Below are 13,307 nucleotides of genomic sequence, written 5' to 3' on the forward strand. Positions count from 1 at the left end.
GTCATCCGCATCATGTGACAAAAACCCGGAAGCGCAAATCACTCAGGATGTCGCAGCACGGGATTACGAGCTATTGAGTTCCAGCATCTTTCTTCTGTTTTTTTGTCCATAATTAAACATACAAAATGCAAAATTACGATAAGACAACTGTGGACCCCATACCTGCAACCGCGCCTGATTTCAGAGGGGTAAGATATTTTATATGATGCGCCTTTTCTGCTCAGAGTACACGTGACCTTACACCAAAATTACAATGACTAATGAAATTTTAAATCGAAATAGTCCATTTAATTAATATCGTTGTTGAATTTCAAATGATTTAAAGCTTATATTTCGACTAGTTGAATTTGTCTAATCTCTCCTCGTCTCTTTCTTCCTTGCATTCATTCAGGAATGACGGTTCACTTGTCTCTGTACTCAAGACGCTATTGTTTTTCACTCTTCTGATGATAACTTTACCAATCGGACTGTATTTTGCTTCGAAGGTCTTTTCTCTTTGAAGGTATTTGGTTCCAAAGGCTTATAAACCAGTCTTCTATTTATGCCTCTACAAAATAATAACAATAATAATATTTAATATCCATGTGTAACACTATATATTAAGTCCTTAGGTGCCGTGTTAATTCTCATCTTTTCTTCACAGCCTCTCTGGGATACTCTAGCAATGACAGCTACTTCTATGCCGCCATCGTTGCTGTGCTTGCCGTCCATGTGGTTCTGGCTCTCTTCGTTTACGTTGCATGGAATGAAGGATCACACCAATGCAGAGAGGGAAAACAGGATTAAGCGAGATGATAAAAACTAAAGGGAGAGATGGAAACACACATAACACTATCTTATTCATTCCTGAAGTGGAGAATCATAATGGAGTGACTCCATCTCTCTTTGTGTGTGTTTAATTTTCTCCTGAACGTCTCAGCCTATCAGAGAGAAGATGCCTGATTTCTCATGGAATGGTGGAGGTCATCTTTGGTCTGGCTGGAGGTTGTGTCAGAAGGTGTTAGATGTTAATCTGTGTTGTTTTTGTGCAGGGTTAATTCAGGACGGCAGAGAAGACGCACTCTTCTCATGAAAGTTCATTGTTCCTGCAGTGTCATATTCGGACCTATTTCAGTGGGGTCAGAGTTTTATGTTGACATTATGTGTTTTAGATCAATGTAGCAAACAAATCAACACTTCATCCGCCCATTGTTTGTGCCCCTTTTCAGGATCATATAAATAAAATGAATTATCAGAATATTGATTTAGATTGCTCTATGCCTGTAATATATCTTTATGATTCACATAAATATTTGATCACACAGAACCATGTGACATTTAATTAACTATTTTAACTATTTGTCTCTTTGAATAATAAGCTGTGAAATCAAAAGCTCTCACACTTAACCTCAATATAATAAGTTTTCATGACTAAATATATGTTCTGGCTTGAAAATCAGAAGTGGTTGCTACAGCTTTCAAGCTCTGCACATTTTTTATCAAGTGGAAACTCACTGTAATTAGGTTTGACAAGTGAATCCGCCTGAGACTAAGCTAGGGACAGTGACGGAGGGCAGTGAAATCATGATCATGGAGAGGGTTTCCCGCATTTCTCAGCCTAGTTTGGACAAGAAAACATGACCCCAAGGCAACACAGGAAGATGACTGCATGCAGAAATGTGCCAAAGTTTGCTAAAGAAGGGATACGTATATGTAGTTTCAATCAAATTGTAATTCAGAAATAAACCCCTGCATAGACCCATGGTTGAGACTATGACAAGAACAAGTCTAGAACACTGTTTTGAGATCAGCCTTGAGCTCTACCACACTAATGACCATTTTAAACTCTTTCCTCTAGCATTTTGTACAGAATAAAGCAGACTATATATTTCATATGCTTCATATTATACAAACAAAAAGGGGTCTTTGAAACCCTGAGACAGTCTGCATCAAGTTACATCAAATCACACCCCCAAGAATGCATTTGGGTTTTGATGAGTTTCATGATAGGTTCTGGTCTGGACAGATTCTTACAGCGCTGTTTTTCATCTGGTAATGGAAGGAATGAGGGCTTTTACATACCGACTGCTAAAGCAGACTAAGCCAAAAATGATGATGACTGAGAAACACGAAAGGGAAAAGTGAGTTAAATGGCTTGAGGGATGAAGCTGGGCAGGGAAACATCCCTGCGGAAATATTGAGAGCATGTCTGGATGGAAGAGGAAGAGCGGAAAAGGAGAATTAGTAGAATTTCCTGGTTTCCCATCCAGCTCTGTCGTTTTCTCTGTCCACTGTTTACTACTATATCTCCATTCTACCCCCTCTGTGAGCTGTGCAGCCCAGTCGAGAAACTCTACAGGACTCTACATTGCTGTCAGCAGAACTAGTCTACTGAACTCTAGATAATACAACAATAGGAGTTCATGTTTAAGCAATAAAATATGAGACGCCATGCTATAGTCAAGGCTAAAAAGTTAACACATAACCTGCAACCCATTTAACTATTACAATAAATAACCGATTGCTTTTCTAAAACATTAGGCCTGTCACATCATAAAATATGTAGGACTCATATTTAATAGATGTTATTTTATTAAGGAATAGTTCACTCAAAAATGAAAAACTGCTGAAAATGTTCACGCCTTCTAGCCATCGGAATAGATTTGGAATAATTTAGCATTACATCACTTAAATTGGATGCTCTGCAGCAAATGGGTGCCATCAGAATGAGTTATATTATGCAGAGAGGACTTGGATTTTAGAACTTTTTTTGATTTTTGTGAACTTTACACTTCACAAGATGCTAATTGATGGACTGGATTGATTTGGATTATTTTGATTTTTTTATCAGCTGTTTTAACTCTCATTCTGACGGCACCCATTCACTGCAGAGGATTCTTTGGTGAGCAAGTGGGTTAATAAATGCTGAATTTCTCATCTGTTCTGATGAAGAAACAAACTAATCTACATCTTGGATGGTCAAAGGGTGAGTAAATTTTCATATCATGATGAACTATTCTTTTAAGTAATTCTGATAATATAGTTCCTCCTAACAAACAAAACCTCACTATGCAACAAAAATAACAATCCACTAGTGCTGATACTGTACAGCAAAGCATTGTTATAAAACAATTATGTAACTATAAAATAAAAATATTTTTTTAAAAAAAAAAAAAAAAAAAAAAAATATATATATATATATATATATATATTTGAAAAATTACTTTTTTAAAAAAGTGAACCTGCCTGAGTATTTTTGTGTTCATAGCCATCTGTGTGTAATATTTTACCATGATGTGTGATTTACCTGAACGTACTCAATGGGGTGGTATAATTATAGCTCATCCAAGGTCATTGAATGGCTACCAGTTCAGTTCCTACTGATATCACCACTGTGTTGTAAGTGTGGATAAAAGTGTGTGAATAAGCATCTGATATCTAAGGGAGCAGATAACTGGCCTTATCTTCAGGATCAGTTTTCAGACAGGTACAGACATCCAAGTCTTGAACTGCTGGACTAAATGGAACCTACATGTTCTAATCATGTCTTGATAACAGAGATAGGACATGGATAGGCCACAGTTTATGTTACTGAAGCAATACTCTGGCACATACAGAAGAGAAAAGAACGGAATAAAAGACGAATGACTGAAAAATACAGGTTTTATTGTAAGCAACTGCAGTTCCACATGGGGGGGGGGGGGTATTACAGATAAATAGGGCAAGGATATCTGTTATCCAACTGTTCCTCAGACAGCAGTCCTGACCTGAAATCTAGACAGCACATGATAGAACCACTAGGCAGTCTGTCTATTTCTGTTTCACTCATTGTGTCTCCTCACTCCTGCCTCCCCAGACACAGAGATGATGGAGATATTTCATCCATTTGTGCGTCATCATTATAATTATTAATCCAGGTCTGTGTGTACGTATCTGTGAGGGTGCATACGTGCTTGAGTTTATGGGTGGGTATGTGTGTGTGTGCGTATGAATCTTCCCCTATTATTCCCTGTGACTCACTCCCGTCGTGTAAACACACATGCAGAGAGGTGAGAGGATGTTGTATAATCCTCCCCATTTCCTGTGTGCATGTGAATGTGGCTTTCTACAGTTAGACAATACATGACCTGACTGAGGTCAGAAAAGGCTTGACCATGCAGTTCAGACTTACAACCAACACTCTGATACACTGCAAACTGTACATAAATATCTCTTCTAAAATTAATCATTTATATAAACTGTCATTTTAAATGTATTAAATAATAATAAATCATATATCTACTGATGATGCCTGATACACATGGTAGAAAGCTGAATTAAGGAAGAGGAAGTACATGTCCATTAAAGATGGCTAGTGCGATGGGATTTCACTTTTTGGCTGTTGGTCAGTTGGCCACGTCACCTTGTCAGTACAGTTACATAACAGATGAAATGCATTTAATACAGTATTCACATAATTCTGCTCATATTTAGTGATTCATGTTAAGTATGAGACACAGATGTAGTCGGCTAAGTGTCTCATGGAACAAATCTACTGTAGTGCTGTAATGGGATCTGAAGCAAAACCAAAGGCAAGAAACTAGGTCAGACATCGCCAAATATTTTTGTCTAAGTATGAGTCCCGTCTCAACCTGCAAAACCAGAATCCTGTTCCCAAAGTGGAACACAGCCACTAAGTCGCCATAGACACAATTTGGGCTCTCATCCTGTATTTTGATTGTGCAAAAGTAACTAAGGGTGATTCACCGACTAGCGACCATTGCCATGGAGACTGGCTTCTCTCTCATATTATCTTGGAATTTTTTAGATAAGTTCAGTCTGAAAGAGAGAGAAAAGAAAGATGGAAACAAAGAATAATTCTAAATTCTCTCATAGAGTAATCCACAGAAGCTAATTTGAGGCTTGTAAACACATTTATCTAAACTGTCTGCACAAGAGAAATGTGTATGTGCTCAGCATTCAGTGGTAACTCTGTGAGTCATTTCTGATCAGTAATGATTTGCTATTGCTGATGATCTAGACTACTGGTCTAGAACTAGCCATCTCGACTTGCCGGGCACAGACTTGTATTTTTCATGCTGATCTTGGACCAGTTATTCATTGAGCTGAGGCTGGTACATTGGCGTGAGCCAGCACACTGACTCATTGGGTATTCTGCCAGGGCACTGGGACAGCAATGTGTGCTCTGATCTGTACTTAAACACCAAACACCCACTCTTTTCTTCACTCTCTCTTTCATGTCCCAATTTCCTTGATGGTACAGATAACTAAAAGTTATCCTGTTCTATGCATACTGTATCTATGTTATGTATACCATGTATATTATACAGCATTCTGCACTTGAGTATGTGTAATGAGTATATTCTGTATTATGTATAATACATCTAAAATTAAATAACTGAAAAAGTTTTTTAGGGTTAGTATCTTAAAAAGTATGAATTACCTTATATTTTACAGAGAAACAAAATGTATATTAAATGAATAGTTCACCTAAAAATGACTTTTTTTCACCATTTACTCAGCCTTATGTCATTCAAAACCTGCATGGCTTTTTTTTTCTTGATTAGGTTGAAGGAGGTTTTTTTGAAAAATGTTGGTAAGTAAAAAGTTTGGGTTAATTGGGAACCAAAACTGTTTGGTTACAAACATTAAAAAATCTTAACAAAATATCTTAATTTATGTTGCACAGAAAAAAAAAAAGAAAGAAAAAAAAAGAAAGTCAAACAGGTTTGAAAACACCTGAGGATGATGAGTTTTCATTTTGGGGGGAATTACCCTTAACTGAGACAATCCATGTGGGATTATTAACTTAACCATTACATGTATTTGGATTATATTTAATTGTGTATTGTGTTTTTCTTTTGTTCTGTTAATGTCTGCTGCATTCTTTCAGTGTCCTGTGTGTTACCACATACTGGTAAAAAAAATTGTATATCATGAATGCACTGTAAGTTGCTTCGGATAAAAGTGTCTGCTAAAATGCATAAATGTAAATGTACCCTGTCGGTATTTTGTGTATGTAAGGTAACACTCATGCTGTCTTAAGTTGCTAAAGAGGTCAGGATGAGGTTAATGATGAAAATAAGTCATTGTGTTATTTCTACACCATTTTTTTTTTTTTTTTTACTATCTATACATTTTACATTTTGCGGTTTACTGTAAATGAACTTTAAATTAGGGCTTTAATGATATGTTATGAGCAAGTTCTGGCAACCACATCTGCAAGTTACTATATAATTCTATTCTAAACCTCAAGTCTTATTTGATTGCTTGTGTATGTCCAACTGATAGGTGATAGTCTACGTTTACAGGTTGCACAACAACAGTGACTCAGTATAGATCAGCTGTGTGATTTCTGCCTCTGGGCTACAGCTGACTGTCCTCGACTGCCGTAGCGCGTTTCATTGACCAAGCACCGCTGAGCGAACCGTGGGCAGATGGCAATCACTGTCTGACATGACCTAGTTACAGTCCACAGCAGCACGATCCAATTAAACCCCTTCCCGCCCGCTGATCTGTGTACAGTTTGAAATAAAATCTTTCCGCTTCAAAGACTTAAGTTTCTTCGTCTTTACGGGCGCAAACAATTGGAATTTTAACGGTAAAACAAATAAACAAACAAACAACAACAAAAAAAAAAAAAAACGATCAGGGTACGAATTATGTGAATTTCTGGCTGTCAAGTTCTTCAAAGTAAGTCCTATGTGGAGACGCATATTTTGAGATGAGTTTTTCAAATTTGTTGACGTACTTGGAAAGGGCGTTAGTGGTGTACTGTTTCCATGGTTACCACCTCAGACAAACTCACCTGACGTTAGTGTTCGCCGGAATCTATTTGGAGACCGTTGTAAATATTATTTTAAATATACTTTTACGGTTGCAGAAACGTTCGAAAACACCGTTGACGGCGCATATACATATTGGTAAGTTATAGCCATAAACTGTATTAAAACAGGTTATAGCCTACAAAAATATGCAAAAATGGCACTCGTGCTCGCTTAAACTTGTTGGTCCAGATGGAGGTTAGTGATGACGCAATATTTCAAGGCATCGTTTACAGCCACAAACTAATAAGCTTTGAAATACACCTTATGAAACAACAGTCCTTACATAACATAACTGCCTGCAGAACTCCCACGCCATTTGGGAAAACTATGACATTAAAAAAAAAAAAAAAAAAAAAAAAAAAAAAAAAAGAAACATCTTCACTCTAACGTTAGTGGTATTTGTTATAACCCACTAAATCTGTAACCCAGGCTCCCCCCTTTATTTCCACACGAAGAGCTTGCCTCACTGAGACACGGCCTCCTTAATTCTCCGCCGATGACATTCTCTGGCCGCCGTTCAAACCGTTTTGAGAACGGAGAGAGCGAGCGCACACCCGCCGCGTTCCCCACCGCCGACTCTGGCGAATCCGGTCCGGCCACGCCCCTTCGCTCCTTTTAAGGTATGACGACAGCTAATGACGTAAAGCGTGAGGTGTGTGCGTTGGAAAATGAACATCAGTGAATGAAAAAAGCGCCCTGGAAGTCACTCATTGCCCACAGAAACGGTGCCGGTTATGTAACCCGATTGCATGTGTAAGGCAAGGAAGGCAAAAAACGCTCTCGGTGTGTGTCGTCGCTGGAGATTCCTAGCAACTTTTCTGTTGAAGTCGGGTTCTCATTGCTGCCTCTGATTAGGTGAGTACTGCCGGCTGTTGCTTGGTTTAGTTTGTGAAATTAGAGCACACAAGAAGAAGTGTGTCATTGTGTTAAAGGCGCCCATAACGGGTTTACATGGTGCTGTAGACGTTCTGGTCGTGCAGTTAAAGTTGCAACAGAGAGAACGTGAGTGTTTATGTCTTGTTTTTTATTAGTAGCGAGAAGTAAATTTGTTTTTCTTGAAATACATTCATGGTTTTTTCTCTGTGGTTTATTAATTTGTTTCTTAATTGTAAAGTACAGTATCTGTACTTGGTTCCTGTACTTCTTGTGAAGTGACATGTTCCAGGAATGTGATCTCTATGGAATGTGATATATGTCAGATGGTTGAACGGATTGTGTGAGTCTGCATATACATATTCATTCATTGGCCGAGTTGACGTCTCTCTGTATGTTTTTAATGGAGGTCAAGAGGAACAGCAGAGTAAAATCCAATCATACTCTGTTTTCTTTCACAGCCTCTTATGGACTGAAGTCACAGATGATGCTTTTAACGATGCCGATATGCCTGTTGAGAGTTTGAACGTAATAATAACCATCAGAATAAAAGCACTTTATGAAAAGATTGCAAGTTATGTAACGCATGACTTGAGAATCATGAGCCGGTGGCAGTGACGTCATGCCCTGGATTTCGTTGAGGGGAATAAAAAGTTTTCACTGCTGACGATGGGCTCGTTCAGACTTTTTTTTTTCACTCGTCACTCACTTATAATTTTCGCTCAAAAATGACTTTGATCTCGCTTATTGGCTCATCATAACTTTTCAAATCAGTAAGAGTGTTCTCCTCATGTAATGCTCAAACATATGTTTTTAGGCTGTTTTGTTTATAACTAGACGCTTTTTAACCCCCTACCATTCCTGTTGAAGCTAAACAGGAGTTGAGCCTGGTCAGTAACGGGATGGGGGAAACATACTTTAGGCTGCTGCTGCTGGAAGAAGTATTAGTGAGGCCAGCAGATGGTGCACACCCTGTGCTTTTTGTGGGTCCTAATTCCCCTATAAAGAAATGGTGACATTTCTGTAAAAAGAATGAGATGAAATGTGTAAATGAAGTCCTGATTCAATGTGGGCATACAGATTCCAAGAGGGATGTAAACCTGCTGACCAGACAGCTGCTGGTGTTGGCACCTTATGGCTGTTGCATGATCCACTTTGATGCTGCACACTGCTGGTGATTGCTCTGTAAAGTGCTTTGGCTGAGAAAAGTGATATATAAATGAACAGATCTGATGGAAAAAGTGGAAGGGGAAATGTGAGCACAGCACAGGTCAAATTCAAACTTGTTTGTCATTCTGCTCATTTGTAAAAGTATGTACCCATCTAGCCTAATAATCCAAGAGCTTTTTGAACAGAGCATTTAGAAACAGCTGACAGGATAAAACAAACATATAGTATATGATAAAACAAGCATGTAGTATATGATAAAACAAGCATGTAGTATATGATAACAAAAGCGTGTAGTATATGATAAAACAAGCATGTAGTATATGATAAAACAAGCATGTAGTATATGATAACAAAAGCGTGTAGTATATGATAAAACAAACATGTAGTATATGATAAAACACGCATGTAGTATATGCTTTAGGCAACGCTTATAACAAATTCAGATCTTTCTTGAACAAGAGCATCAGAACCATCAGATATCAAATTAGATTAAAACCTGTGCAGCTGGTTTCAAAACTCTGAACGTTCACCTGTTATTCTTTCCCTCAATGATGGTCCTCTTACATAATTGTTCCTTCTGTTTACTGTCAAGCCTACAAAGAGCATGAGATGCTATGTTTCATTTAAACTCTACATTGTTATAGCAGACTTTTTCAGAGTGTCTTTTTGTCACACACAAATTCTGATATCTTCTTTCAGTATATTGCCTATTTAAAGAGAGCAAAGTGAATCCTGATAACATGTGCATTTATTTTAGTGTTTCATGTGTATTTGATTTGTCTGTAGTGACTGTATTGGGGTGGGAGATTGAAAGGGAGAGATTGTGAATCAGCCTGTGTCATGGTTAATTAAGTTGGCAATTAATTAGCCATGTTAGTAACGCGCTGATTATCACCCAGTGGTCACTTAATGTAATGAAGCAATATGCTGTTTTGTAACTGTGCTGTGACGGATATTGAATCAGAAACGTGTTAAGATGTTTGCTAGTAAATTTAGTGTTGGTCAAGAAAAGAATAGTTGTTTGCAGTCAGTCACATGCTGTCCAAACCATGCAAATGGACATTTGGCAGAACCCTGGTTGTGTCTGAAATGGCCCAATACCCTTATATAGTACACTGCTTTAGGGGACAACCATTTGTAGTGTGTCCGAAACCATAGTGGACATTCAATCCCATAATGCACCTCAAAAAATAGTGCACAGTTGATGTACACTTTACGGCTAGGTGCTACAAAAATACTCATACGCTGTGTGCATCGTGCCGAATGAATTCCGTATTTCGTTCACAGCATTTCCAACGCAGTCAGTATCCCAATTTGCTCACCTGTTTTTTTGTTTACTTATGGACTATGTAAGCAGATTAATGTAGAGAACAGTGAGGACCATCTTATTTTATTTCAAAACATCTAGTTGTTCGTACTTTCCTGGCTCTTGATTGGCTCTTCCTGAGGTTGCCAGTCATTGATTATCTCAACGTTACCTCATCAGAATAATGCAGATGTATTTTTGAAGGATTTAGTGTTTTGTATAGCTCTTTTTATCTGTTTCATGTTGTATGAATAGCTCAGTCAGTTATTCTCTTACTTCAGTCCTGTATATCTGTTGCGCTGTGTGGGCAGATGGATGTGCCCTGTTCTGCTTTAAATGTTAAATTGTTCTGCACAAAGGCTCTCATTAGTAGAAAATCTCATACAGTGACTCAAAAAAAAAAAAAATAAAAACAACTCAGTGGAAACTTGGGGTTGTGGGTGGTGAGGGCATATGACAGGTACACCCCCTCTGGTGTGAGTGTGTGTGTGTGTTAGGTAACAGATGACACAGTAGCCACTGCTGGGCTGTTACGGAGCTATCACACTGGGGAAACTGGGTTACTGGGGCATGGCCTGTAAGCTTCGCCCTAGCACGCAGGCAAGCATGTCATTGTGACTCGGCAGGCAGAAATGGCAGTGAGCTGCTACTGCGCCTGGGTGTGTTAAAAAAAAGCGCCAGCCATATAAGAGCTCTCAGAGCAGTGGTGAATGTTCAAATTCTGTCTCAGATCTACAGCCATGTGAATAGAGCATGAAGCTAAAAAAAAACTGAGAAGACAGATAAAAATGAAAGAAACTCAGCAAATATTGACAGAGAATGGGTACAATGAAGGGGAGAGAGAAAGTGAAGAAGAAAAAACATTAAAGAAACCACCTTAATGCCTGACACCATTAATTAAGCAGCATTTAAAGCATAAATTGAGATTTATACATCATCAAATGAAGTCCTTAGCAAAAATTAAAGTTATACTCCACCCCAAAATGTCATTTTTGTCATTAATCACTTACCCCCATGTCGTTCCAAACCCGTAAAAGCTTTGTTCGTCTTCGGAACACAATTTAAGATATTTTGTATGAAAACCGTGAGGCTTGTGACTGTCCCATTAACTGCCAAGTAAATTACACTGTCAAGGCGCAGAAAAGTATGAAAGACATCGTCAGAATAGTCCATCTGCCATCAGTGGTTCAATTTAAATTTTATAAAGCGGCGAGAATACTTTTTGTATGTGAAGAAAACAAAAATAATGACTTTATACAACAATCTCCTCTGTGTCTCTCCACATCACCGTAGCGCCATTTTGGAGAATATCCACTGAGCGCAAGCAGCATGTGCTCTTCTGTGTCAGCCGTGACACAAGAATAAATTTTCTACATGTATTTACGCTTTGATTTGAATGAAAACTGCGCATCCATGCAGCGTGGCTGACACAGAATAGAGTACACCGTTTGCGTACAGTGGATATTCTCCAAAATGGCCTCCCCGTTTTCATCCAAAATATCTTAATATCTGAAGACGAATGAAGCTTTTACAGGTTGGAATGACATGGGGGTAAATGATTGACAAAATTTTCATTTTGGGGTGGAGTATCCCTTTAAGTTTTGATATATTATGGTGGGAAATTTACTAAATATCTTCATGGAACATGATCTTTACTTAATATCCTAATGATTTTTGGCATAAAAGAAAAATCGATAATTTTGACCCAATTTTGATAATTTTATACCCATACAAATATACCCCAGTGACTTAAGACTGGTTTTGTGGTCCAGGGTCACAAATATGAAATGCTGATTTTTTTTTTTTTAATAGTGTCAGGCATACAAAATCCCAGACCAGTCACATTTTCACTGTCTGCAAACTTTGGATGTGACTGACTTATTCCTACTTCTGGGTTTCCCAGACTAGTGTTTGTGAACCCCTGGGGGCTTTGGAGTTGATGAAAAGCTACTAATTTAAAAAAAAAATTAAAATTGAAAATAAATAATACTTTTAAAGAAAAACAATCCAAATAGAACACTTACTAAAAAAATATATTTACTTGCATGTCATGTGGCCAAGTAACTGAGATCATGGTTTAATGTATGAAATATTATTAATTAAAATCTCAGGAAGTATTTAAAGACATCTTGAACAGTGTGTATCACTTTGAATAAAAACATCATGCCAAGTGTATGTAAATTTAAATGACAACGTTCTCAATTTGCCCCCTAGTGGCAGTTGTGACGAACTTTCAATTTGTGAAGCCTCTCAGTCTCTGCACGAGGCGGCTTTATAGTTAGACTGTAAACCTATAAAACTGTACTCTGAAAAACACATTGTTAAAGTTATTTTGTCATGCCTAGATGACTTGATGTTTCTCAAAGATGTCAAGAAATCTTTCTAATGCAGTGAAGGTCTTTGATCTGAGGTGACAGACTATACCAAGAGTCAAAGGTCAGACTGTTGGTACTGACATAAATAAAACCACTGTCTTGAACATTATATGTTGTTGTTGTAATTAAAAATGTATTTCTATAATTGTTGTTGTTATAGGTTTTTTTTTACTAATAGCAGTAAAGTAGTAATAGCAATAGTAATAGCAGTAAAAAAAAAAAAAGTACATATAGCATACAGTATAGCAATAGATTTAAACTATTATAGTTGCCCACCCTCATGCCCACTGTCTCTCCTTTCCCTGAGGTCACTCAGGTGATTTTATAAGTTTGGCAGATGAATGCAGTGTGAATGATTTCTTCTCAAAGTTGTGAAACACAGTTTGAGGGCAGCACTGTTCTTTTTGGATGTGTTTTTTTTTTTTTTTTTTTTTTTTTTTTTGGAAGGATTTTACTACAGTTTTCTCAAAGCTTCTTACTGGTGACCACAACACAGTTAAACACTGGACGCTTCTTTTATCTGCCTCTTTCATTTCTTTTATTGCATACTGCTATATTTTACTCTATTATTCCTGAAATCTCATGTGCCTTTTCCTCATTGTTACTTTTTTCTTAGTCGTTTCTTCAGTGCGCTGTCCTTTCTTTGACTCTGATCAATTAGAGTCAGGCTAATCGATTCCTACATTCATGTTTAAATTAGATACACTTTGAGGCATTACTTACACTTCCTGTCTTTCCTTGATCTTGCTCTTTTACATTCTCTCTTAATCACTCTCC

At 37.7% G+C, this 13,307-nt stretch overlaps 1 protein-coding gene and 1 long non-coding RNA gene across 4 annotated transcripts in view; both read left to right on the plus strand.

Annotated features, from left to right (window-relative positions):
* Positions 1–390: 390 nt before the first annotated feature.
* LOC109085196 lies at positions 391–1,237 on the plus strand. The gene is made up of 2 exons (XR_006159606.1): positions 391–502; positions 644–1,237. It is a non-coding gene; the product is annotated as an uncharacterized LOC109085196 (long non-coding RNA).
* A 6,200-nt stretch (positions 1,238–7,437) lies between these two features.
* Positions 7,438–13,307, plus strand: part of LOC109061883 (neuronal PAS domain-containing protein 2-like) — a 51,405-nt gene continuing 45,535 nt past the window's right edge. The window contains exon 1 of one of the 3 annotated variants that reach the window (XM_042754940.1): positions 7,438–7,661. The gene's annotated coding sequence lies outside the window, so the exon portion shown is untranslated. Of the gene's footprint in view, positions 7,662–7,787; positions 7,809–13,307 lie in introns of those variants that run through there. The other 2 variants (XM_042754937.1, XM_042754939.1) reach the window with 2 other exon arrangements.

The sequence above is a fragment of the Cyprinus carpio genome, unplaced genomic scaffold (assembly GCF_018340385.1).
Source record: "Cyprinus carpio isolate SPL01 unplaced genomic scaffold, ASM1834038v1 S000006615, whole genome shotgun sequence".
Lineage (NCBI taxonomy): Eukaryota > Metazoa > Chordata > Actinopteri > Cypriniformes > Cyprinidae > Cyprinus > Cyprinus carpio.